Source organism: Perognathus longimembris, unplaced genomic scaffold, assembly GCF_023159225.1.
Source record: "Perognathus longimembris pacificus isolate PPM17 unplaced genomic scaffold, ASM2315922v1 HiC_scaffold_5261, whole genome shotgun sequence".
NCBI classification, from domain to species: Eukaryota; Metazoa; Chordata; class Mammalia; order Rodentia; family Heteromyidae; genus Perognathus; species Perognathus longimembris.
Window position 1 is genome coordinate 49,271 of NW_025960669.1, and position 27,610 is coordinate 76,880.

The window sequence follows — 27,610 nt, forward strand, 5'->3', positions numbered from 1 at the left end:
ACAAAACATGAAACCCTAATCAATAAAACGATCACATGAAGTCGCATACTACTAATTGCTCAGGGGTACCTTCTTTGCTTAAGATAGCTCAGAAATAACCCCATGACAACACATCAACAGTTTGCTCATAGGCAGGCATGGTGGTGTATGCCTGTCATTCCAGCACTCAAGAGGCAAAGGTTTGGCCTTTTATACCCAAATCCCTGGGTTCCTTTTCACTGTTGCCCCCACTTCCAAAGAAAACCTCCAACATTTAATTCACAAGCATATATAATGGCACAAAATGGACACCATCTATTTAGACATGTGGGCGGCATCTAATCTTTCACTGTGGTGATGCACAATCCCTCTGATTCGTGGGCCAGCAAATGTGCGGGTGTAAGTTCTTAACTGGGACTTCTGAGTCAGAGAACCCAAATTAAACATGAAATCAACGAATTAATAAGCCACAATGACAATGAAAACACATCACAAAGAAACCTATGGGACACAGCTAAGGCAGTACTGAGGGGCAAGATCATTGCCCTCAGCACTCACATTAAAAGAATGGAAGCAGAGCAGGTGAATAACCTCACGATGAAACTAAAACAACTGGAGAAACAAGAAATGACAGAATCTAAAACGACTAGGAGGGGAGAGATCACAAGATTAAAGAGGAGATAAATCTGATTGAAAATAGAAAGACCATTCAACAAATAAATAAGACTAAAGCTGGTTCTTTGAGAAAATAAATAAAATTGACAGACCCCTTGCAAGACTTACAAAAAAAAGAAGAGACTCGTATATGTAAAATCAAGGACTCCACCGGAAAAATTACAACAAGTAGACACGATATTCAAACAATCATAAGGAGCTATTTCCAAAACCTCTACTCAGCCAGAAACAATAATTTTACAGAAATGGATCAATTCTTAGAGAAGTACAAACTGCCCAAACTGAACCAAGAAGAAATAAATCAACTAAATAAACCAATAACTTACGGTGAGATACAGGAGGCAATCAAGAACCTCCCAACAAAGAAAAGCCCAGGCCCAGATGGATTCACCAATGAATTTACAAAACCTTTAGTGATGACCAAATACCAATGTTCCTCAAACTCTTCCGCAAAATAGAAACAGAGGGAGAAATCCCAAACTCATTCTACGAAGCTAATATCATACCCATTCCCAAACCAGGCAAAGACCCAACAAAAAAAGAGAACTACAGACCAATATCACTAATGAACACAGACGCAAAGCTCCTCAATAAAATATTAGCTAACAGGATCCAGAAACTGATCAAGAAAATCATACATCATGACCAAGTAGGCTTCATCCCACAGTCACTAGGATGGTTCAACATCCGTAAATCAATCAATGTAATTCACCACATCAACAGAACTAAAATCAAGAATCACATTGTTATCTCAGTCGATGCCCAAAAAGCCTTTGACAAAATACAACATCCATACTTATTAAAAGCTCTGGAGAGAACAGGAATAGATGAAACATTCCTCAAAACAATAAAAGCCATATACAACAGACCAACTGCTAACATCATATTAAATGGATAGAAACTTAAATCATTCCCCCTAGACTCGGGAACAAGACAAGGATGCCCACTCTCCCCACTTCTATTCAACATAGTGCTGGAATCCCTAGCCATAGCAATAAGGCAAGAGGAGGATATCAAAGGGATCCACATCGGCAAGGAAGAAATCAAGCTATCCCTATTCACAGATGACATGATCTCCAGCTCTGTTTTATTCCCTGGAAATTTTTGAGCTATAGGGTCTTGAGAACTTTTCTATTGGAGTTAGCCTCAAACATTTATGTTCCTGCTCTCTGTCTGCCAAACAGCCAGGATTATAGGTATAAGCCAATCCCACCTGAAAAAATACTATTCTTTTATAGCTAACATATTTCTAAAGAGAGAAAGGAAGCTGTTATTTATGTACCTCCTATTGGCATTGATCTGTCATTGAATGAATATTCACTTCCATGAATTTTCCCCCTAAATTCAAGACTTACATACTCAATTATTTCTTCAATGTTTCCACTTCATTTTGTTGTTTTTTTGGTGGGGGCCAGTCCTGGGGCTTGGACTCAGGGCCTGAGCACTGTCCCTGGCTTCTTCTTGCTCAAAGCTAGCACTCTGCCACTTGAGCCACAGTGCCACTTCTGGCCATTTTCTGTATATGGGGTGCTGGGGAATTGAACCCAGGGCCTCATGTATACGAGGCAAGCACTCTTGCCACTAGGCCATATTCCCAGCCCCTCCACTTCATTTTTAATGACGCTACTCAAAGTGTGGTCCAAGAATCTGGATCAGTCCAAAAGCTGTTTATTACTGAGTGATAAAAGAAAAGTTCAACGCCGGGCATTGTGGGCTCATGCCTATAATCCTAGCTACTCAGAAGGCTGAGAGCTGAGGGTCACATGTCAAAGCCAGCTCAGGCAGGAAAGTCTGTCAGACTCTTATCTCCAATTAATCACCAGAAAATTGGAAGTGGTGCGGTGGCTCAAGTGGTAGAGCTCTAGCCTTGAGCTGAAGAGCTCAGGGATAGCAAGCACCCAGGCTCTGAGTTCAAGTTCCAGGACTGAGAAGAGGAAAAAAAAGTTTGCAAACTGAAAGCTAAGGTTTAAAAATTTGATTGAGTAAACTGAATAACCATAATAATATATAGGTATATATATATATTTTTTTATTTTTTTATTTTTTTTTGGCCAGTCCTGGGGCTTGGACTAAGGGCCTGAGCACTGTCCCTGGCTTCTTTTTGCTCAAGGCTAGCACTCTGCCACTTGAGTCACAGCACCACTTCTGGCCATTTTCTATATATGTAGTGCTGGGGAATCAAACTCAGGGCCTCATGTACACGGGGCAAGCACTCTTGCCACAAGGCCATATTCCCAGCCCCCTAATAATAATTTTTTTTTTGGCAGTCCTGGTCTTGGGTTCAGGGCCTGAGCACTGTCCCTGGCTCCTTTTTGCTCAATCCTAGCACTCTGCCATTTGAGCCACAGAGCCAATTCTGGCCGTTATTTATATATCTGGTGCTGGGAAATCGAACCCAGGGCTTCATGCATACAAGGCAAGCACTCTTGCCACTAGGCCATATTCCCAGCCCCCTAATAATAATTTTTAAAGTATCATCATTGAGTAAAAATGTAGTCTCATAAAGGACTTTATCTGGCTATTCAAAACGTACTTTGTCATTTTTTTTCACATTTGTTATAAAATTTTATTTCAGTAGCCAAGTGACTAGTGCTTACAAAAAAAGTTAAATGTTAATTGGTTTTATTTCTGTTTCACCATCTACAAAATTACCTCCAACTGCTCCTTCTGGGTAAAACCTTTCATGCTTTTCCCTGAAGCATGGCCAACAAACGTCATCACTCTAATAATTGGCTGATGCTTTAAAAGCATTTCTGGGGCTGGGGATATGGCCTAGTGGTAAGAGAGCTTGCCTACTATACATGAGGCCCTGGGTTCGATTCCCCAGCACCACATATAGAGAAAACGGCCAGAAGTGGCGCTGTGGCTCAAGTGGCAGAGTGCTAGCCTTGAACAAAAAGGAAGCCAGGGACAGTGCTCAGGCCCTGAGTCCAAGGCACAGGACTGGCCAAAAAAAAAAAAAAAAGCATTTCTGCAATTTCCTGAACACTGTCTCGAAATCAAGAAAACAATCATAACTCTTGTGTCATCATATTTCTTTTCAGAGGTGTTTGTAGCTGTGGAACAGAAAATACTTTAGTTACAACTTTTCAAAAGTCTTTACAGAAGAACTAGTTTAAAACACTACCCTGAAGCCATATATTAATATTAAGTAATCATTTTTAATATATACGTAAGAAGTTTTAACGTCTTTTTCTACTGCATTACACAGTAATTTTAACAATCTTGACTCCATTTCTCATAGGCTATCATAAAGTTGTAGTCAGGCACAGGTGGCTCACACCTGTAATCCGAGCTTCTCAGCGGAGGCTCACATCTGAGGAGCATGGTTCAAAGCCTATCTGGGCAGAAAAGTCGATCAGACTCCAATTTACCACCAGAAAACCATAAGTGGAGCTGTGGCTCAAAGTGGTGGAGCACTAGCATCGAAGAAAAGAACTCGGGGACAGCACCCAGCTTCTGAGTTCAAACCCTATAACCCATAAAATGAAATATAAAGTTCCAAAGAAGACCATTAAGTGTCTGAGTCATTTTGAGTAGCCCCTAACACAGGGCATGACTGACTCTCCCCTTTAACTTTCTGGACAGACAGAAAAACACACTGCAGAGCTACCACTAGTTTCCTACAACTTTCCCTCCTGTTCACTAAAGGCCTTCTTAACCTGGCCACACATGCTCAACTTCACAAAAGATAACTGCAGAATACCCTCTAGTCAATTCTAAAGCTGCTGCCAATGCTTATTCTTGGTAACCAGCAGAATGCACGAAGATGAACATGAATTTTATGATCAAGCAACATATTTTCTAAGTGATATGTCTTATCTAAAATATACTATTATCCCTACTACTTCATGTTAATAGAAAACATTGAAAATAAGGTAATAATCTAAAACATGAAATAAAATGGACTGGCAACTAAATGAAATAGAAAATGGAAGTATGAATGGGATAATAAAGGCCAGGTAGTTACACAGATATTTTTGTGATTGTTTGCCTTGGCTTTCAAGCTTGGTATGGAACTTCAAATGAAATTTTTTTTTCTTCCTTGTGTCTGTGGTTTTTTTCTTTGTTTTTGTACTGCTCCTGGAGCTTAAACTCAGGGCCTAGGTTCTGTCCCTGAGCTTCTTTTTGTTCAAGGCTATTATTGCTATACCACTTGAACCACAGTGCCACTTCTGGCTTTTTCTGAGTAGTTTATTAGATAAAGTCTAGAGTCTCATCGATTGGTTTTGAAGCAGGATCCTCAGACCCCAGCCTCCTAAGTAGCTAGGATTACAAGTGTGAGCCACCAGCTGCCAGCCTATATGTTCTTCTTTTTTGAGGTAGGGTCTCACTATGTAGCTCAGCCTATCCTCAAACTCTTAACTCCTTCTGCCTCAACCTCTTGTATGCTGAGATTGCACATTTGTACAGTCAGGTTGACAATGCCTTTACCTTCCTTATTCATCATATACAAATGCCAGTAACCAAACACTGTATATACTAATTAATTAATTAATTTCATTTTCACAATAATCCATTTTATTAAGAACTGGCTCAGACTATTCCTCGGGAATCCATACAGTGATAGTTCACAATACAAAAGAAGCAAAAAGTAAGAGCTGAGAGAAGCAACTATAGCAAATAAACTTATTCTAAACATACTTGCTCTGAATCATTGTAGCATGAAGTTTCTGCGTGTGATCAATACCTGACAACCTGCTACTCTCACTGCAAATCCAGTCTCTAACCTGCTAGCGCCGGCCTCTCTACTCTCATTTCACTGAGGCTCTATCAAAGGCATCAATGACTTCCACACTGCCATATTAAAGGAAAACTTGGTAGTTCTTGTGACATTTCTCTTAAGCGTTCCAGAGTCTACTCTTTCCTACTGCTACTGTTGTTTCTTCCCTACTTCTCCCATACACTTCTCCATTTCCTTCTCAAACTCCTTGGTGACTGCTTTGCTTTAAACTCTGTAGACGTTAATCTTCAGGACACCCTTCTAGACCCTCTTTGGTCTCCAAACTATCAATCTGGTGAACATCACACTGAATATCAAAAAAGCCAAGCAGGGGCTGGGGATATATCCTAGTGGCAAGAGTGCCTGCCTCGGATACACGAGGCCTTAGGTTCGATTCCCCAGCACCACATATACAGAAAACGGCCAGAAGCGGCGCTGTGGCTCAAGTGGCAGAGTGCTAGCCTTGAGCAGGAAGAAGCCAGGGACAGTGCTCAGGCCCTGAGTCCAAGGCCCAGGACTGGCCAAAAAAAAAAAAAGCCAAGCAAGAGAATGATCCTGAATTCAAGTCTTAGTAACAGCACCAAATAAGTAATTGAGCCCTACACAGGAAGTGACACTGTAGCTCTAAGTAGTAGAGTGCTAGCAAGTGCCCAGGCCAAGAGTTGAAGCCCCAGAACTGAAGGGGGAAAATAAAAGCCCTACACCATCTGGCCTTCATTACTGCTCATCTGCACACCTCTTACCCTCACTCATCCTAATCTAGTCCACTGATCTTTAATAAAACTAACCAAACTAACAAATAGGGTCCTTGGACCATGCTATTCTTTCTGCCTACAGTAATCCTTCTTCCAGAAATCCCCAGTTTGCCTCCCTCACTTCCACCAGGTATCAGCTAAAACATTTCACACACAGGCTTCTCTAACCACTCTCTACACATGAAACTTTCTCCCGATGTGCCATAACTTGCTACCACTTTATTATAGATGGTTTTACTCTCACTCTTACTGGCCCCAAACTAACTTTTCCCTTATTATCTTATTCTAAGCATTCCTACTGCTCATACTTTCCAAAATGTATTCAAATTTTTTTTCTCTCTCTCTATTTTTTTTTTTTTTTTTTTTGGCCAGTCCTGGGCTTGGACTCAGGGACTGAGCACTGCCCTGGCTTCTTTTTGCTCAAGGCTAGCAGTCTGCCACTTGAGCCACAGCGCCACTTCTGGCCATTTTCTGTATATGTAGTGCTGGGGAATTGAACCCAGGGCTTCATGTATACGAGGCAAGCACTCTTGCCACTAGGCCATATCCCCAGCCCTGTATTCAAATTTTTACCATTAATTATTTAGAACAATTAAAATTCCTCCTCCTCCTTTTTTTTTTTGTCAGTCCTGGGCCTTGAACTCAGAGCCTGAGCACTACCTCTGCCTTCCTATTGCTCAAGGCTACCCCAGCCCCAAAATTCCTCCTTCTTTATAAGGTGTGTTAGCATAAACTAGTAAGTGGAAATCTTAGCACTTTCAGCAACTACCATACCTTCAACACTACTAAGTATTACCTACCATTCCATGACCTGAAGTGTTTGATTACAACTACTTCTAATTTCTTTTTTTTTTTTTTTTGGCCAGTCCTGGGGCTTGGACTCAGCGCCTGAGCATTGTACCTGGCTTCTTTTTGCTCAAGGCTAGCACTCTGCCACTTGAGTCACAGCGCCACTTCTGGCCATTTTCTGTATATGTGGTGCTGGGGAATCGAACCCAGGGCCTCATGTGTATGAGGCAAGCTCTCTTGCCACTAGGCCATATCCCCAGCCCTTCTTTAACTTTGGATGAGTATAGAAAAAATCTTTACATTTTTCTCCTGCAGGAAAAAAAATCAAAATTATTTCTATAATTTCCAAAGTAATCATATTAATGTATTGTTCTTTAAGCATGTGAAAAATTTACTTTTTATTTAAATAGTAACTAAGTATACAGGTAGGATAGGAACATCCAAACGGAAGTCAGTAATAAAACAAAGAGAAATATGTTTATTTAAACTTTAAATCAGACTGAGGATTTTCACTACAAATAAATGAGGCTAATATCTAATATGTATTTAAGGTTTAAATTGATAAACAATAAACTTGAATAAGTATTAATCCTAACAGACAATAAAACACTTAAACATTTAAAGGACCTATTGTTACCCAAATATAAACAAGGGTATTCGCGTGCATCAATCAAAAAATGTTTTAAAATTCATATTAATTAATAAAGAACAATTTGGGCATGGTGGCATATCAGAACTTGGTTGGGATGGGGGCTGGGAATATGGCCTAGTAAAAACAGTGCTTGCCATACATACATGAAGCCCTGAGTTCCACGATTCAGCACCACATATAGAGAACAGGCCACAGGTAACTCTGTGGACCAAGTGGCAGAGTGCTAGCCTTGGGCAAAAAGAACCAGGGCCAGTGCTCAGGCCCAGAGTTCAAGCTCCCAGATGTCAAAAAAAAAAAAAAAAAGAACTTGGGACGGTAAGGCAGAAGGATCACAAGTTTGAAGGTCGACTGGGATTCATAATGAAACCTTGCCTCATTTAAAAAAGCGCACGCTGGGGGCTCTGTCTTGTAATCCTAGCTACTCAAGAAGCTGAAATCGAAGGATCTCAGTTCAAAGCTAGCCCAAGCAGCCCAAGTCCATGAGACTTTCACCACCAATTAATCACCAGAAAACTGCAAATGAGCCAGTGGCTCAAAGTGGTAGAGTGCTAATGTTGAGCGAAAGAGTTCAGACTCAGCACCCATGCCCAAAGCCCCAATGACTGATTAAAAAAAGACAGAGAAAAAAAGAAAAAGACAAACAATATATAATCTTTCTTTTTTTTTCAATTTTTTATTATCAAACTGATGTACAGAGAGGTTACAGTTTCATACGTTAGGCATTGGATACATTTCTTGTACTGTTTCTTACCTTGTCCCTCATGCCCCCCTCCCTCCCCCTCTTTCCCTCCCCCCCAGGTGTTCAGTTCACTTACACCAAACAGTTTTGCAAGTATTGCTTTTGTAGTTATTTCTCTTTTTTTATCCTGTGTCTCTCAAATTTGGTATTCCCTTTGAATTTCCTACTTCCAATACCAGTAAACGCCGTTTCCAATATACTCAGATAAGATTACAGAGATAGTGTAGGTACAACCATAGGAAGGTGATACAAGAACATCATCAATAATAGAAACTACACATACACATAGGACGTTGAAAGTAGTTACAACTGTGGTATAACAATTGTTTCCATAACATGGAGTTCATTTCACTTAGCATCATCTTATGTGTTCATAAGGGTATAGCTATTGGGCCTTGTGATGCTCTGCTATGGTTTGCCTAAACCTGTACTAATTATTCCCAATAAGGGAGGCCATAGAGTCCATGTTTCTTTGGGTCTGGCTCACTTCACTTAGTATAAGTTTTTCCAAGTCCTTCCATTTCCTTACAAATGGAACAATGTCATTCTTTCTGATAGAGGCATAAAATTCCATTGTGTATATGTACCACATTTTCCTGATCCATTCATCTATGGAGGGGCATCTGGGTTGGTTCCAGATTCTCGCTATGACAAATTGTGCTGCGATGAACATTGTTGTGCTGGTGGCATTACTGTGATTTTGTTTGTGGGCTTTTGGATAGATACCCAACAGTGGTTCTTCTGGGTCATAATCTTATAATTCTATAATTCTTATAATCTATAATTCTTATAGCATATTTTAGGTTTTGGCTTGCTGTATTACCTAGATGTACCTCAAAGTCCTAAACAGAATCAATCGTCCCGCCTCAACTTTCTACGAAACCGAGACTACAGGTATGCATCACTACACACAGCTAACACAAGACAGAATTTTAAATGAAAATCCATATCTTTGTGGAGGAAAGCATTAACACTTGCTAAAGTACCATGTGTATGTGTGCAGTTATAGTTTCATAAAGGTCTCATTTCGGCTAAGTTCGTTTTTTACCCATGTCATTCCTTCAAAAATTAAGAAAAGGGGGACTGGGAATATGGCCTAGTGGCAAGGCCTAGTGCCTCTTATACATGAAACCCTGTGTTTGATTCCCCCACACCACATATATGGAAAACGGCCAGAAGTGGCGTGGTGGCTCAAGTGGCAGAGTGCTAGCCTTGAGCAAAAAGAAGCCAGGGACAGTGCTCAGGCCCTGAGTCCAAAACCAGGACTGGCCAAAAAAAAAAAAAAAGAAAAGGTTCTACAAATAAGTAAACTTAAAACAAATTAGTTAGTAAAAAGAAATTCAACTCTAAAAATGAATGCAGATTTTTGCAATTTAAAAATAAAAAACATCTGGTTTTCCCAGTTCGAGTCATATGTATTGTTTTCTAGCAATTACTCAAAAACACCTCATTGCTTTTAAAAACAACGCATCTGGGGCTAGGATTGTGGCCTAGTGGTAAAGTACTTGTCTCACATACATGAAGCCCCAGGTTTGATACCTGAGCACCACATATACAGAAAAAGTCAGAAGTGCTGCTGTGGCTCAAGTGGTAGAGTGCTAGCCTTGAGCACAAAGAAGCCAGGACAGTGCTCAGGCCCTGAGTCCAGGCCCCAAGACTGGCAAAATAATAACCAAAATCATAACAATAAAGCATCTTAGATGACTGTTTTATGTATCTTCAACAAAAATATTTTCATCATTTCTTTACATAATTTCATACCACGTACCTTTTGTTCCATGCGTAATTCCAGAAAGGAAAAAATATCTCATTCCCATATGCTGCAGTAGTTCATAACCATGATATAAACTAATACAAATGGCATACTCGCCGTCAATTATGCCTTGATGACATCCCTGAAAAAAATCAATAATAAGTTGGGCTGGGGCTATGGCCTAGTGGCAAGAGTGCTTGCCCCTTACACATGAGGCCCTGGGTTCAATTCCCCAGCACCACACATATAGAAAATGGCCAGAAGTGGCACTGTGACTCAAGTGGCAGAGTGCTAGCCTTGAGCAAAAAGAACAGTGCTCAGGCCCTGAGTCCAAGACCCAGGACTGGCAAAAAAAAAAAACCCAAAACAATCAGCACATGTTAAATTCAACCAAAGAAACATGAAGATACAAGCACTATACCCATGCTCTCAGGCTAATGTGCCCATATGATAACCAAGTTTTGTTTTTTCCAGTCCTTACGGCCACAAGCACTGTCCCTGGCTTCTTTTTGCTCAAGGCTAGGTAGCACTCTACCACTTGAGCTCACAGCTCCACCTCTGCCTTTTTCTATGTATGTGGTACTGAGGAATCAAACTCCGGGCTTCATGTATGCTAGGTAAGTACTCCACCACTAGGCCATATTCCCAGCCCCTGGTAACAAAGATTTAAAAGAAGAATACTGAGAATGTATTTCAATTATTTTCCTATAGCTTACATTTTTAGTGGCATTTCTCAGTGAATCATTCTAAATTCTTCCCTGACAGTGTTGAATAGTTTTCTATAGCACCCTAACTATCTGAAACAGTAAACTTGCCTCTTTATCAAATACACTCACCAATAAAATCAAAATCAGCAAGTTTAGATTTACTGAAAATTTTAGTGAACTTTTAACTTTAGGAAGAAATTTAAACATGTTTATTCATGTTTTAGATAACATAGTGAAATAGACTCCTTTAGAGGTTTGTTTGGCATGGCAGGACTGCATTTTCTGGTGTAAAATAAAAGTGACTCCTATGTAGTCACAAATATTCATTAATTATTCTCTCTGGCCTCTTCAAAATCTTTTTTCTCTAGCTAGGTGCTCTTACCCTTTTGCTCCTTGCTACTTGGGAGTCTGCCTCAAGAATACTTCTCACCAGCCATCCTAGCAACTAAAAGCCTAGGCTGATCAAGCATGTGTCTAGGAAGGAAGCAAGATGCTTTCTCAAGACCTAACCAGCAAAATCCAGAGCCCAAGAAAGCAAAGACCTTAATTCAGATCCCAGGAACTGCTAAATAAAAGCAATGTTCCATGGAGTTACACTTCTAGACTTGGGTGTCTTTTTATATAGTGAGCTTTTCTTCTAACCTTGGGCCCAGCTTGACAGACATTTTCATACACCTACTTCTCTCCAATGAACATTAAGTATTACAAGTTTTTTGTGATGCTTCTTCCTTTCTGGTATTACAAGTAAGCCTAAATATTCTGGGATTCAAATTTAGCTACAATTTGCTCTTTCATGGGTCAGTGATACACTTCAATAACTCATTTTATGTTTTAGCCTTCCTATCATAAACGTTTATACTTACCACAATATTTGGAGATGGGTTTTTCCTAAATTGATCTCTGGCCAGAATTATCTGGTACTTGGTTAGATTGGGGATATCTCTTCTCATCAAAACATTGCTCAGAATCAGAGAACTTGCAAATGTTTCCAAACTCTGCAAATGTAAAAAAAAATATTGTAAGTTTAAAGACCTTTTTTCAAACATATTAATTTTTGCCACATGTTAAAGTAATTAATATATTTAATAAAGTTTGTTTTGAAATGAAGTTTTGGGCTAACACAGCATAGATAATAAAATTGAAGCATCGTTGACATCTAAACCTGGATAGTATCTAAACATGGGCCTCACAAGCTAGGGCTCACACCTGTAATCCACGCAACTCAGGATCTGAGCATCACAGTTCAAAACCAGCCTGGACAGCAAAAATTAAACTCTTTTTTTTTTTTTGCCAGTCCTGGGGCTTTGACTGAGGGCCTGAGCACTGTCCCTGGCTTCTTTTTGCTCAAGGCTAGCACTCTGCCACTTGAGCCCCAGCGCCACTTCTGGCTTTTGTCTGTGTATGTGGTGCTGAGGAATCGAACCCAGGGCTTCATGCATGCTAGGCAAGCACTTTACCACTAAGCCACATTTCCAGCCCCAAGATTAAACTCTTATTTCCAATGAACTACTCAGAGAAAGCCAGAAGTCTTGCTGTGGCTCAAAAAGTAGAATGCTAGCTAGCCAAACAAAACAAGCTTATAGACAGTGCCCAGGCAAGTTTTCGCCCCAGGATTGGCAGAAAGAAAAAGAAGGGCAGTGGTATTTTTCATTACTGCATCTTCCACCTCTAGAACAAATAATAGCACATAGGTCCCAAGTAAATGTTTGCAGATGGTTGAATAAATTGAAATGTCTTTAATTTCATTCATTAATTCTTCCAACCAGTATTAAATATCCATCACATATCAAATGTACCTCTTAAATACCGGGAATCTTATGACTAAGACACATTACGCTGGCTGCTCTCATAGTTTACAATCCAAGGAAGGAAACCAAAGGATCAAGAAATGGATAGAGATGGAGATTGAAGCTCCTAGCAAGTGCAGGGTCCTATGTCTGATCCCTGATTCTAGGACAAAAAAAAAAGACTAAAAGATGGTAATAGATAAGTTTTGTTTCCTGGTTTTGTTGTGGAAAGTGTTTTTTGTTGTTGTTGTTGTTTTTTTTTTCAAATTTTTATTATCAAACTGATGTACAGAGAGGTTACAGTTTCATACGTTAGGCATTGGATACATTTCTTGTACTGTTTGTTACCTTGTCCCTCATGCCCCCCTCCCTCCCGTGGAAAGTGTTTTTATTTTTATTTTTTGTAGCCCAAATTAGCCTCAAACTTGTAATCCTCCTGCCTCATCCTCCCGAGTTCTAAGATTACAGGCATAGCCACATAACCAGTTGAAAATAGGTAATTTTGATAAATACAATGTTATTAATACAATTAAGAATCTAGAACTTCATTGTATGTATGTATGTATGTATGTGTGTGTATAAATATGTATACACACACACACACATATATATATATCACATTTTCTTGAGTGGGTCAGGGGAATGTGGTATATGTACACCATGGAATTTTATGCTTCCAACAGAAAGAAGGACATTGCCCCATTTGTAAGGAAATAGACTTGAAGCAAGCCAGACCTGAAGAAATATAGGCTATATGGTTTCCCTCATTTGTAATCAATAGAATGTATCTATAAATCTACACATAAACTTAATGGATAGTAAAAGACAAAAATATTACACTTGGACATGATAGATTAAACAGGACTCTAAACATTCACACAGTGAGAACAAAGGAGGATATTCTTAGGAGAGGATCATAGGGCTCAAGCGCTATGTGCATATGAACACAAAAAATGATGCTTGTCCAAGTGAACTCCAAGAAATGGAAATAACAAGTTTTTTCATCATATTGTTTGTGGGTTTTTTCCCCCTCTTTTCTTCTAGTTTTCCCTTTAGTCGCCGTTTTTTATTTCTGTATCCTTTGTCATGTATACAAGTTTATCTCATTTGGGGAGGGGAAGGGAAGCTTAGGAACAGTAGGACCAATTGTGCACTAATTCAGCAGTGATACTCGACAGTCACTACATTGGAAATGAACTATACAACTTGGGGGGGAGCTGTTCAGGATGGGAGGAACTGGGAGAAAATGAGGGAGGGTGTGACACTGTTTAAAAAGAAATGCACTGTCTTAAGTAACTGTAACTCCTCTGTACATCACCTTAGAATAAAAAAAAGAATCTAAAAGAGAGTAAAGTTACGTAGCTTTGAGGCTACGTATGTTAACATGAACGATGAGTTGAGTCTATGATGTTATGTTCTGACGGAGCAAGCATTCCAGAAAGAAAATAGTAAACCAACAGGAATAATCTTAATGGTAAATGAAGGAAGAAAGAGACCTCTACATGAACAGCTGCTAGAGTGACAAATAATTGTTTGTTTTAGTACATTTCTTACCTCTCTCTTCCAGCTTTCCTGAATACATTGTCTTACAAAAAAAGCACTCTAAACATATTAACAAAGTGAAATTCTAACTGCACATGACTAACAAATGAGGCAAATATTGGAGTTAAGAATGTAGTTCAGTGCTTAGGGGACTGATCTATTATGAAAGACCCTGCCACCAAAGGAGTGGGGGCAGGAGGGAGGAATGGAGGAAAGAAAGAAGAAAAAAAGAGAGAATGACCAGAATATTCTATATCTTCAATAAATAATACTTAGGAAAAAATAATGCTAAGATTTTTTTATTTAATTTCATTGTCAAGGTGATGTACAGAGGGGCTACAGTTACATATGTAAGGCAGAGAGGAAATTTCTTGTAAACTAGTTACCTCCTCCATTTTGTTCCACCTCCGTTCCTCCCTAGTGCTGCCCCCCCCCCAAGTTATACAGTTTCTTTATATTATCTTTTTCTTTTCTTTCTTTTTCTCTTTCTCTTTTTCTTTTTTCCTTTGGCCAGTCCTGTGGCCTGAACTGAGGGCCGGGGCACTGTCCTTGGCTTCTTTTCGCTCACGGCTAACATTGTACCACTTGAGCCACAGCGCCACTTTCAGCTTTTTCTGTTTATGTGGTGCTGAGGAATCAAACTCAGAGCCTGAAGCATGCTAGGCAAGCACTCTACTATTAAGCCAAATTGCCAGCCCCAACATAATGTCTTGTTAAGTATCACTGTTGTATTGGTTTGTCCTTTGCCCTTTGTAATGGAGATTTAATAACAAAAAGAAACCACAGGGCTGGGAATATGGCCTAGTGGTAAAGTGCTAGCCTCATATACATGAAGCCCTGGGTTCGATTCCTCAGCAACACATGTATATACAAAAAGCCAGAAGTGGCGCTGTGGCTCAAGTGGCAGAGTGCTAGCCTTGAGCAAAAAGGAAGCCTGGGACAGTGCTCAGGTTCTGAGTTCAAGGCCCAGGAATGGCAAAAATAAATAAACTAATTAATTAATTAAAGAAAGAAAATGACAATCATGTTAAAAAAAAAAAAAAAACAGTGTCCCCACAAAATTTCAAAGTAGCTGCCACTGGAAAGAAATCTACACTATTTTTACAAAGGTCCCTCCCCTCCCCTCCCCTTCTTTCCTTCCTCCCTTCCTTGGAGTTACTGGCACCTGAAATAAAGGCCTCAAGTTCTCCCTCTTTCACTCAGGTTGGTGCTCTACCACTTAAGCCACACCTCCACTCTGGCTTTTTGCTGGTTGATGGAGGATAAGCAGCTCATGGACTTTTCTTCCTGGGATGGCCTTGAACCACAATCATCAGATATCAGTCTCCTGAGTAGCTAGGATTTCAGGTGAGGGCCACCAGCTGAGATTTGAACTTCTTGAAAGGCTGAAATGATAATTAAATATCAAAAATTTAAAAAGTTACCTTAAAAGTATGGCCCAAATGCTAGAAAGCTTGGCTAGCAAATGGAAGGCATGAACAGAAATTCCAATATCACACACACACAAAAACAACACGAATGCAGCTGGGAATATGGCCTAGTGTAAAGTGCTTGCCTCGTATACATCAAGCCCTGGGTACGATTCCTCAGCACCACATATATAGAAAAAGCTGGAAGTGGTGCTGTGGCTCAAGTGGTAGAGTGCTATCCTTGAGCAAAAAGAAGCCAGGGACAGTGCTCAGGCCCTGAGTTCAAGGCCCACGACTGGCAAAAAAAAACAAAACGGAGCAAAATAGAAAGAAAGAAAAAGGAAAAAAATATGTATGGAAGTACTGGAGGAAAACTAGTCTATCCTCCTTATTGTTTAGAGAATTAGATTGCTGGCAGCTTTGTAAAAGGTTACCTGGGCTCATAGATCTATCTGATTACTCCTTTTTCTTCTACATGGTTAGCTTTCTTAACCATGTGGCTAACATGCAATCATCAAATTCCGTAGGTCGTTCAGAGAGCCAGCCCACTTTTGAGAAAGAAGAACATATTCATGTCTCAATAGAAGAAGTGGCAAAGAAATCACTCATCATCTTTAATCCATCCCCAAACTCATAACTTCAAAGACCTCTTCAATATATGGATTCTATAATATATGGATTCTGTATGTTCTCTTTTCTAGATTCTGCCAGTGAATTTATGCAAACCTAGAACTAGGAGAAAAAAGGCTTACCTGGATGTATGTCTTTTGGATGGCTGCCAGTTCTTCCCCAAGGTGCACAACAAGCTTCACAACTCGTCTTTCATGAGACTATGGCAAAATATCTGCAGAATCTTCAGAACAAAGCTCAATCTGCCCAATTAGTAGGTTAGTAATAGCCTGCTGCACAGCCTACACAAATCCATAAAATATGAGAATAAATTTTTTTTTATTTTATATATTTTGGCCAGTCCTGGGCCTTGGACTCAGTGCCTGAGCACTGTCCCTGACTTCCTTTTGCTCAAGGCTAGCACTCTGCCACTTGAGCCACAGCGCCACTTCTGGCCATTTTCTGTATATGTGGTGCTGGGGAATCGAACCCAGGGCTTCATGTATACTAGGCAAGCTCTCTTGACACTAGGCCATATCCCCAGCCCAGAATAAATTATTTAACATGTTGATTTTTTAACTATATACAGAAATGAAATAGTAAGAGTCTCAGGCCAGCATAGGCCCAGATAGCAAGAGTCTGTCTCAAAAGCAAACAAAAATAACCCTCCTACACCCTCCCACCAAAAAAAACCCACAGGAAGAGGGAAACTGGAAGAAAAATGACGGAGGGGGTAAAAATGTTCCACAAGAAATGTACTGATTACCTAACTTATGTAACTGTAACCCTGCCATACATCATTTTTTAATTTAAAATTTTTAAATTAAAAAAAATTACACATTCCACATACCGTATGAGAACAGGAGAAAAATAATTTTGAAACATTTTTTTCTACCTGTAACATTTCTCTAATAAGAACATTAGAGCATTTCTAACAAATTTCGTAAACGTATTTTTGGCACTTTTCAAATGTAATCTTACAGAGATAGACAAACATATTTTAGAGGAGGGCTGTAAATCCTTGAGGGGGGGGCTGGAATTTTTCCCAAGTGGAAAGAGTACACACCTGGCATTCTAACAACCCTGGTTCCAGCATCAAGAAATAAAATATCTGCATTTTGAATATTCTCCAGTATAGGGAACAAGAGCTCTTTAAAAAATGCTTGATTCTATACCTAGGCCAAGGAAAATAATAAATAAGCATAAATTATCTTGTGATGTCAGAAAAATTTTAAATGTTTTAAAGGGAAATAGAGACGCGTATGTATCTAAAGGACATAGAAATTGTGTTGAAGAAGGTCTGCAATGGCCAACGCTAATCCAGTCTCAGCAACAAAACTGAATATGGACTGTAGCCCATAGAAAACAATCAATATATATTAGTTCATAAAGATATAAAGAAGTGAATTCACAAATAACAGCTCTTTGTTACAAAAGAATGTCAGTTAAGCATAGAAGCTGAACTCATGGGATACCCCAATCATCTGAAAACCTAGTACAGTACTTGAAAGGCAGAGACTGGAGACCTTGAGTTCCAGGCTAGTCTAGAACTCACTAAGCAATCTGTTGAAAGGAAGCAAAGGAAAGAAGGAGGGTAAGAGGAAGGGTGAGTAAGAGAAAAGGGATGGAGGAGGGGTAGTAATAGTGATTTTTTTTTTTTTTTGGCCAGTCCTGTGACTTGGACTCAGGGTCTGAGCACTGTCCCTGGCTTCTTTTTGCTCAAGGCTAGCACTCTGCCACTTGAGCCACAGCGTCACATCTGGCCATTTTCTGTATATGTGGTGCTGGGGAATCGAACCCAGGGACTCATGTATATGAGGCAGGCACTCTTGCCATTAGGCCATATCCCCAGCCCAGCAATAGTGATTTTAAAGAAAACAGAAAAGTAGGGCTGGGGATATAGCCTAGTGGCAAGAGTGCCTGCCTCGGATACACGAGGCCCTAGGTTCGATTCCCCAGCACCACATATACAGAAAACGGCCAGATGTGACGCTGTGGCTCAAGTGGCAGAGTGCTAGCCTTGAGCGGGAAGAAGCCAGGGACAGTGCTCAGGCCCTGAGTCCAAGGCCCAGGACTGGCCAAAAAAAAAAAAAAAAAAAAAAAAGAAAACACAAAAGACGTTATCTTAGATTAGGAGCCCCAGAAGTAAGTCACCGTGTAGCCCTGACAGGATGTGCTGAGCATAGCTATGTACAGCGTCCCTTCTGGTCTGCAAAATACCAGACAAACCAAACTGAGTGACATTCTACAAAATGCTGTTCCAAAACATGCAGCTCATGAGAGACAAGACTAAGGAATTGTCGCAGATTGGAAGGGAATAAGGAGATAAGACCAGTAAGTTAAGTTCAAGATTTTAGATTGCGCAATGGGGAAAAAGAGGCATTGATGGGCAAGCAGAATTCAAATTATAGTTGGTATATTAGCTACTAGCATTCTTACTATGGTTGTATTAATGTCAGCATTAGCAAAAATTAAGTGAAAGACAAAGATTTAAACTTTTACAAATTTTTCCATAAGTCTAAAATTATTTCCAAGTTAAACTAAAAAGAACTATACATAGCAATTACTAAAAAGTAGTCATAGCCCGGCCCTGCTGGCTCAGACCTGTAATCCTAGCTACTCAGGAAGATGAGATCTGAGGATCATAGTTTGAAGCCAGCGTTGGCTTCGTGAGACCTTTATCTCCAATAAACTACTCAGAAAAAGCCAGAAGTGGTGTGACGGCTCAAGTGATTGAACTAAGTCTTGAGACAAAGAAACTCAGGGACAGAACCCAGGCCCAGAGCTCAACTCCCAGGACCAGCAAAACATAAAATAATAAAAATAAAAAGCAGGGGCTGCAAATGGGGCTTAGTGGTAGAGTGCTTCCTTGCCTAGCATGCATGAAGCCCTGGGTCCGATTCCTCAGCACCACATAAAGAGAAAAAGCCAGGAGTGGTGCTGTGGCTCAAGAGGTAGAGTGCTACTAGCACTGAGCAAAAACAAACCAGGGGCAGTGCTCAGGCCCTGAGTTCAAGCCCTCGTACTGGCAAAAAATAAAATAAATTAAAAAATAGCCCTAGTACATTAATTGGTATTTTTAAATAAATAGCTTTAAGGGAGAGAGCAAGGGAAGGAGTAAGTTTGTCCAAAAAGAAATGTACTCTTTACCTGATTTATGGAACTGTAACCCCTTTGTCCATCACCAGTATATTAACAAAAAATTAGAAAAAAATAGCAGCAACAACAAAATAACACTGAAGCCATAAAACTACTGATCCAAAGAGTAGCTAAGTTCAGCAGGTAAGTGGGATGTTGAGGTTGGAAGATCTCTTAGAGCACAGAAGTTCAAGAAGTGTAAGACCCGACTGGGCAACATGGCCAAGCCCCACATCAACAAACAAATAGCAAATCAAATAAAAACAGGAAAAAAAAAAAGCCTCCTGCAGGACTGGGATGTAGCTCAGTGGCAAAGCGCTTGCTTAGCAAGTGCAACCAACATCCTGGATTCCATCCCCAGTACCAAAAAAGAAAAGAAGAAAAACAATACTGCTTAACAATATATATATATATATATATATATATATATATATATATGTATGTATTAAAAAAAATAAAGGCAGATGCAAGTGGCTCACACCTGTAATCCTAGCTACTCAGGAGGCTGAGATCTGAGGATGTAAACTTCAAAGCCAACCCGTGCAGTTGCCCATGAGACTCTTACCTCCAGTTAACCACTAGAAAACCATTAGTGGGGACTGGGAATATGGCCTAGTGGCAAGAGTGCTTACCTCACACACATGAAGCCCAGGGTTCGATTCCTCAGCACCACATCTACAGAAACGGCCAGAAGTGGTGCTGTGGCTCAAGTCGGAGAGGACAAACCTTGAGAGCAAGAGTTCAGGGACAGCGTCCAGACCCAGAGTTCAAGCTCCACAACTGACAAAAAAACAAAATGCAAAAAAAAACCTACTTCACCCACAAAAGAAAATTAAGGCAGGTTGTGGAAAGGCTGTAGTCTTAAAGTCAAACTAGGTAAATACTAGAATAGAAAATCGACCTGGCCCATACAAAAATTCTTATTTGCTGAAATGTGTTTTGTTTTTGTTTTTCCAGTCCTAGGTCTTGAACTCAGGGCCGGGGCACTGTCCCTGAGATTTCTTTGCTCAGGGCCAGTAACCCTGTACCAGATGAACACAGCACCACTTCATCTTTTTCTGCTGATGTGTACTGAGAAATCAAAGCCAGGGCTTTGTGCATGCTAGGCAAGCATTCTACCTCTACGCCACATTCCAAGCCCTGAAATGCTAATAAATGGAAAGACATTTTACTTACCTTTACATGACTACCTGGTGTGGCACTAAGTGCCAAAATTCTAAAGTGATGCGTATGTTTAAACAGTTCCTTAAAACCTGAAAGAAAAAGAAAACAATATTGATTTCACCTGTCCAATGCAAGCATAGCAGTGCTTTGATTAAACAAGCTGCTCTATCTAGTCTGTTAATAATTTTTAATTGGTACAGTGCTCAGGGACAGTGCTCAGGCCCAGAGTTCAAGCCCTCATACTGGCAAAAAATAAAATAAAATAAAAATTAGCCAAAGTACATTAATTGGTATTTTTTAATAAATAGCTTTAGGGGAGAGAGCAAGGAAAAGAGTAACTTTGTCCAAAAAGAAATTTACTCTTTACCTGATTTATGGAACTGTAACCCCTTTATACATCACCATTATATTAACAATTAAAAAATCATGGGCTGGGGATATAGCCTAGTGGCAAGAGTGCCTGCCTCGGTATACCCGAGGCCCTAGGTTCGATTCCCCAGTACCACATATACAGAAAACGGCCAGAAGCGGCGCTGTGGCTCAAGTGGCAGAGTGCTAGCCTTGAGCGGGAAGAAGCCAGGGACAGTGCTTAGGCCCTGAGTCCAAGGCCCAGGACTGGCCAAAAAAATAAAAATAAAAAAAATAAAAAAAAAATCAGAAAAAAACAGCAACAGCAGCAACAAAAATAACACTGAAGCCATAAAACTACTGATCCAAAGAGTAGCTAAGTTCAGCGGGTAGGTGGGATGTTGAGTTTGGGAGATCTGTAAGAGCACAGAAGTTCAAGAAGTGTAAGACCCGACTGGTCAACATGGCCAAGCCCCACAACAACAGACAAATAGCAAATCAAATAAAAACAAACAAACAAAAAAGCCTCCTACAGGACTGGGATGTAGCTCAGTGGCAAAGCGCTTGCTTAGCAAGTGCAACCAACATCCTGGATTCCATCCCCAGTCCAAAAAAGAAAAGAAGAAAAACAATACTGTTTAACCAAAAAAAAAAAAAAAAAAAAAAAAAAAGGCAGACACAAGTGGCTCACACCTGTAATCCTAGCTACTCAGGAGGCTAAGATCTGAGGATGTGAACTTCAAAGCCAGCCCATGAACTTGCCCATGAGACTCTTACCTCCAGTTAACCACTAGAAAACCATTAGTGGGGACTGGGAATATGACCTAGTGGCAAGAGTGCTTGCCTCGTATACATGAAGCCTTGGGTTCGATTCCTCAGCACCACATCTATAGAAAATGGCCAGAAGTGGTGCTGTGGCTCAAGTCGGAGAGGACAAACCTTGAGAGCAAGAGTTCAGGGACAGCACCCAGATCCAGAGTTCAAGCCCCACAACTGACAAAGAAAACGGAAAAAAACACCTGCTTCACCCAAAAAAGAAAAGTTAAGGCAGGTTGTGGAAAGGCTGTAGTCTTAAAGTCAAACTAGGTAAATACTAGAATGGAAAATCAACCTGGCCCATACAAAAATTCTTATTTTCTGAAGTGTGTTTTATTTTTGTTTTTTCCAGTCCTAGGGATTGAACTCAGGGACTGGACACTGTCCCTGAGTTTTCTTTGCTCAAGGCTAGTAGCACTCTGCCACTTGAACACAGCACCACTTCATCTTTTTCTACTGATATGTACTGAGGAATCAAAGCCAGGGCTTTGTGCATGCTAGGCAAGCATTCTACCACTACGCCACATTCCAAGCCCTGAAATGTTAATAAATGGAAAGACATTTTACTTACCTTTACATCACTACCTGGTGTGGCACTAAGTGCCAAAATTCTAAAGTGATGCGTATATTTAAGCAGTTCTCTTACCACCTTAAAGAAAAAGAAAACAATATTGATTTCACCTGTCCAATGCAAGCATAGCAGTGGCTTGATTAAACAAGCTGCTCTATCTAGTCTGTTAATATTTCTTAACTGGTACATTGGGGATCTAGTAAGCAAAACTACCACAGAGCATCATTTATGTAGAGAAATGATCTGGGCTCCCTGAGACTCATACTGAATCTTAACATTCAAAAAATACTGTTTATCATATTTTTAACATGATACAGATTGTGCATGAAGACATAACATTATACACAACAGAGACTGAAGCAGAATTATTTCAGTTGAGAACTAACAGAAGTCTGAGGGATGAATCTCACTCAGAGTGCTTGCTGGGCATGGCCAAGGCCCTGAGGTGTAATCTCCAGGACCACAAAAACAAAACCTAAAAACAAGACAAATTTATTTCTCATTGCCAATTCTACTTGATCTAAGTACTAAAACTGATGGCCTTGGACATGAAAAAAGGACTTTAAATAAGGGTCATAGATGCAACCAAAGGAACTGAATGTGACCATTTATTGGATTGGTGCTTTCATAAATCATTTTGTTCTTTTTTTATGCCAGTCCTAGGACTTGAACTCAATGCCTAAGCACTGTCTCTGAGCTTCTTTTCCTCAAAGCTTGCACTCTGTCACTTGAGGCACAGTGCTACTTCCAGCTTTTTCCATTTATGTGGTACTGAGGGATCTAACCCAGGGCTTCATGCATGCCAGGCAAGCACTCTAGCACTAAGCCACATTCCCAGCCATAAATCATATTCTTATGGTAGACAGAATTCAGTGTTGTTTCAGATTATAAGGCAGTTCTGACTCCTCTAAATGATATAGCAATGTTTATAATAATAAGATTATTTCATGTGGATGTATCATTATACCTACCAAGACTGTTTCTCATAAACAGGAAGCCACGCCGGGTGCGGTGGCTCACACCTGTAAGCCTAGCTATTCCTGAGGCTGAGATCTGAGGATCGTGGTTCATAGCCACCCCAAGCAAAGTCCCCATGAGGCTCCTATCTCCAATAAACTACTCAGAAGAAGATGAAAGTGGTGCTGTGGATCAAGTGGTAGAGTGCAGAAGACTTGCAGTTTAATAAAGGTCATTGAATGTGACTATGAATTAAATAGAAGATAAATCTACAAAATGGATTCCAAATAGAATAAAAAGTTTAAAGTAGCATTCTCACAGGGAAATCTGAACATACATGTGTTCAATTTAGAACCATGAACAAATAGAAAAATAGGTCCATTACAAGGATATAGTTAAAAAGATCAACTATAAGAAAGATGCCAATTTTCCCTAACACAAAGACACAAGTCAATCATACTTAAGTCTCCAAGGAAGCCAAATTATGCATCCATAAACTGGTAGTGAAATTCATTTAAAACCAAAGGCAAATCCTTTCCATTCTCCCCAAAACCTACTGTGCCTCCAGAACTCACACATTTTCACAAGTGAGTGTTCCAAAACAGAAACCTGGGAGTCATGCTACTCTTCCAATCTCGCATTCACTATCACGCTCCCTTTCCACTCTAATCTCTTAAGCCTTAAGTATCATCCTAATCACACTGTTTCTTTTACTTCCTTCCCTTCCTCTCCTAGCAGTACTGGACATTCAACTCAAGGCCTGTTTCCAGGCCTTGCATTTGCAAGGCTTACTTCTTGAGCCACAACCCCAGCCTCCAGCTAAATACTTCTTTTTTGTTGTTGGTTGTGGGGCTGGACCTCAAGGCCTGGGGGCTGTGCCAGAGCTTTTTCCACTTAAGGCTGGCATTCTACCACTTTGAGCCACAGTACCACTGCCAGTTTTCTGGTGGTTAACTGGAGATAAGAGCCTCAAGGACTTTCCTGCCTGGGCTGCCTTCAAACCGTGATCCTGAGATCTCAGACCCCTGAGTAGCTAGGATTACAGGTGTTAGTCACTGGTGCTGGCTCCAGCTAAATATTTCTAATGAGTCTTTGCAGGTCATATTCCCTATAGCCTACACCGTCCATTCAAACTACTAAGAATAAAATGCATGCTTCATGTTCTGTTCCTTAAGTAGGACAGGTAGGGCCAGTGTCCTTATCATAACAGATAAATAGAAATCATTTCTATTTAGTGGCGAGAAGTAAATGACCTCTATAAGTACATCCCATTGCTCCCACACCTGTACTTGGTATCTACATAGAAAGGAAAGGCAGTATTAGGCAGGTACATATTTCGTCCTTATGATATTGACATTTAAAATTACCTGGCCTGGCTGCCATGGAATAGTCCTATATGTCTACTTACAGTCCTTGAATTATTATCTTAGCTTCCAAACTCTACCAATATCCTACTTTACCACACTGTGCCATCCATGACCGGCACCTGACATCTGTTAAGTTTTTTTGAAAAAGGAAAAGGAAAGAAAAAAAGGAGAAAGGGATAGGGAGAGGGAGGGAGAGCAGAGACACTGATTAACGTAACCAAGACAGGGGCTGGGAATATGGCCTAGTGGTAGAGTGCTTGCCTTGTATGCATGAAGCCCTGGGTTTAATTACTCAGCAGCACATATACAGAAAAAGCCAGAAGTAGCACTGTGGTTCAAGTGGCAGAGCGCAAGCCTTGAGCAAAAAGAAGCCAGGGATGATGCTCAGGCCCTGAGTTCAAGGCCCAGGACTGGCAAAACTTTTTTTTGGCCAGTCCTGGGCCTTGAACTCAGGGCCTGAGCACTGTCCCTGGCTTCTTCCCGCTCAAGGCTAGCACTCTGCCACGTGAGCCACAGCGCCGCTTCTGGCCGTTTACTGTATATGTGGTGCTGGGGAATCGAACCTAGGGCCTCGTGTATCCGAGGCAGGCACTCTTGCCACTAGGCTATATCCCCAGCCCGAAACAAAATTTTTTAAAAAGTGAGCAAGACTAAGTATTTCCTATGATCACCTATTCCGGGATAATAAACAACCATCAAAAACTTCCATCACTAATAATGATCCCCTGCAAAATACATCTTAACAATATACACTACAGAATACACCACACAAAATTCTTACCTGGCAATAAGCATAGTTTCCAAGAGCCTTATGAGCTTCATCAACAACTACACACTTGACATCAGCAGCAGGACAAGCTCCTCTAGTAAGGTCATTTACCATGACCTGAGGTGTAAGAAACAGAACTCTCTTGCTGGACCACATTTCCTTCCTGATGACAGCTAGAGTAGAACCTACAAATTAAAGTGACAGTCTACCTCTAAACTTCACACTGAAGCTGGAGGTGTGGCTCAAGTGGTAGAATGAATCTGAATCTGCAATTCAGCCAATAAATAAACTTCATATTGTTTATCTACAAAGTCATATAATCTGGACAACTTTATGAATGGCTTGGTACACTGGTTAAGTGAAGAACAATTTTCACAATGCACTGGAGTGATATTTTCATTATTTTTTGTTACTGATTGATTAGTGGACCTGATGTTGGAACTGAAGGCTTTATGCACTTGCTAAGGCAGAGGCTCTCCTGATTTTGAAGACATGGGACTCACTTTGCCCAGGGAAAGCCTGAATAACTATCTTCCTATTGATGTTCCCATTAAGTTCGGATGCCAGTTGGGAAACCCCAGGCCCAGCCTCTTCTAGTTAGAGACTTGTCAACTTTTTTTTGTTTGTTGGTTTGTTTTTTGGCCTGGAACCTTCATCCTCCCCATTGCAGCCTCGAGGTAGCTGGGAGCACAGGCAGGGGCTACTCATGCCAGGCCTATTAGGCCACACATTAAAGCGCTGATGTTGCCCAAATGTCAAAGCTGCCTCTAACCAAAGGCCACAAGTAGGTTATATTTACAGAATTCCTGCAGAAGTGCATAAGAATTGAAGAGAAGCAAAAACGTACAACGGAGAATACCACAATTATCTAGAGATTATACACTCTTCACTGCTTCCAAACATTGACAAGCTATACAAAGGTAATCTCTGAAAGCTAAATAAAGTAATCAGTACTAGACTTGCTACAAAACCTGCCATGGGAGAAAATGGGATATGTGTATGTTTGCATGCGAACTACTGTACATGGTGCAGGAGTTCCAGTAGTTCTATTTCCACCAGAATATGTCCACATCCCCTTGGGAATCCGGCTCTTCATCCATTCCTACTAACATACCTGTCAGTTCGGCCATGTGGGGTTGCGGAATACCCATCACCTGGTAGCAAGCCTCCATCTGTTGTGTCACCAAAGGCTTGGTGGGCGCCATGAAAACCACCTTGCCAGAAGGGAACCAACGGTAGAAATTGTACATGACCACTGCGGCAATGAAGGTCTTCCCCAGCCCGGTAGGCAGGCAGACGAGCGGGTTACAGAACAGGGCGGTCCGGGAGCTGCGCAGCTGGTAGTCTCGGACCGGACAATTGGTAGGATAAATCCACAGGGCGCCCGAGGAGGTGCAGAAGCCGCCATTCTCTCCCCTCAGCCGCTGCTCGGCCTCGAACGCCGCCACCAGCAACACCTCGTCATCGGACTCGGGCTGGGCCTCCTCGACCGCGGCGGACGACCGACGGCGCCCGGGAGCTGCGGACGCCGGGGTCCCGAGGCCGCTCCCTCGGGAGGCTGCAACCCGGGGCCCCGGAGGATCGGGAAAGGCTGGAGCCCCACGTCTGGAAAAGCGTTCGCTGCCGTCCGCTCATCAGGCCGAGGACGACCAGAAACTCCGCTCAGCCTCCCGCAGCCACGGCAGCGGAACCGCCACAGCTGCGGCCCCGGTAGGCTTCATTCGCACCAAAGTGTGCAAGCAGAAGGCGAGGGCGCGGCGGGCTCGGCTCCCATCCGAAATTGCCTCCAGCCAGCCTCGGGCTGCGATTGGGGATCGGGTTGTTTCCCGGAAGTCTTTGCGCGAGCTCCCGCAGGCGCATGCGCGCTGTGAGAGTGTGAGCCGCGTTACTCTAAACCTCGTCCGGTTCCCATTCGCTGTTTCTTTAGCCTAAAAAAAGTCCCAATCTAGATCTGAGTTCCGCTTGCAAGCCTTGGGAGCCTCGAAGACACTGCTACGGTGTTAATCACTTACAATGATTGAATAAATAACTAGGTAAAAAGCCGTGAGACCCGGGGGACGATATTTGTGGAGGAAGTCGTGGTTACTGAGCATTTAAACCTGAAGATGAAGTGAGAAACAAATACGTGTGAATATTTGTAAATTCCTACATTTTTCTCTTTCAAGGGAAAAACATACCACGTCTTTTTTGCTGTTAGGAGTGGTAACCTATTAGATCTGTGTGTGTGTGTGTGTGTGTGTGTGTGTGTGTGTGTGTGTCTGTGTCTGCGTCTCTGTGTATGCCGTTATGGGGGCTTGAACTCTGGGCCTGGGTGCTGTCGCTGGGCTTTTTTGCTCAAGGAGAGCACTGTACCGCTTGAGC

At 41.2% G+C, this 27,610-nt stretch overlaps 1 pseudogene; it reads right to left on the bottom strand.

Moving 5' to 3' along the window:
- Positions 1-294: 294 nt before the first annotated feature.
- LOC125345060 lies at positions 295-27,017 on the bottom strand (annotated as a pseudogene).
- Positions 27,018-27,610: the final 593 nt, after the last annotated feature.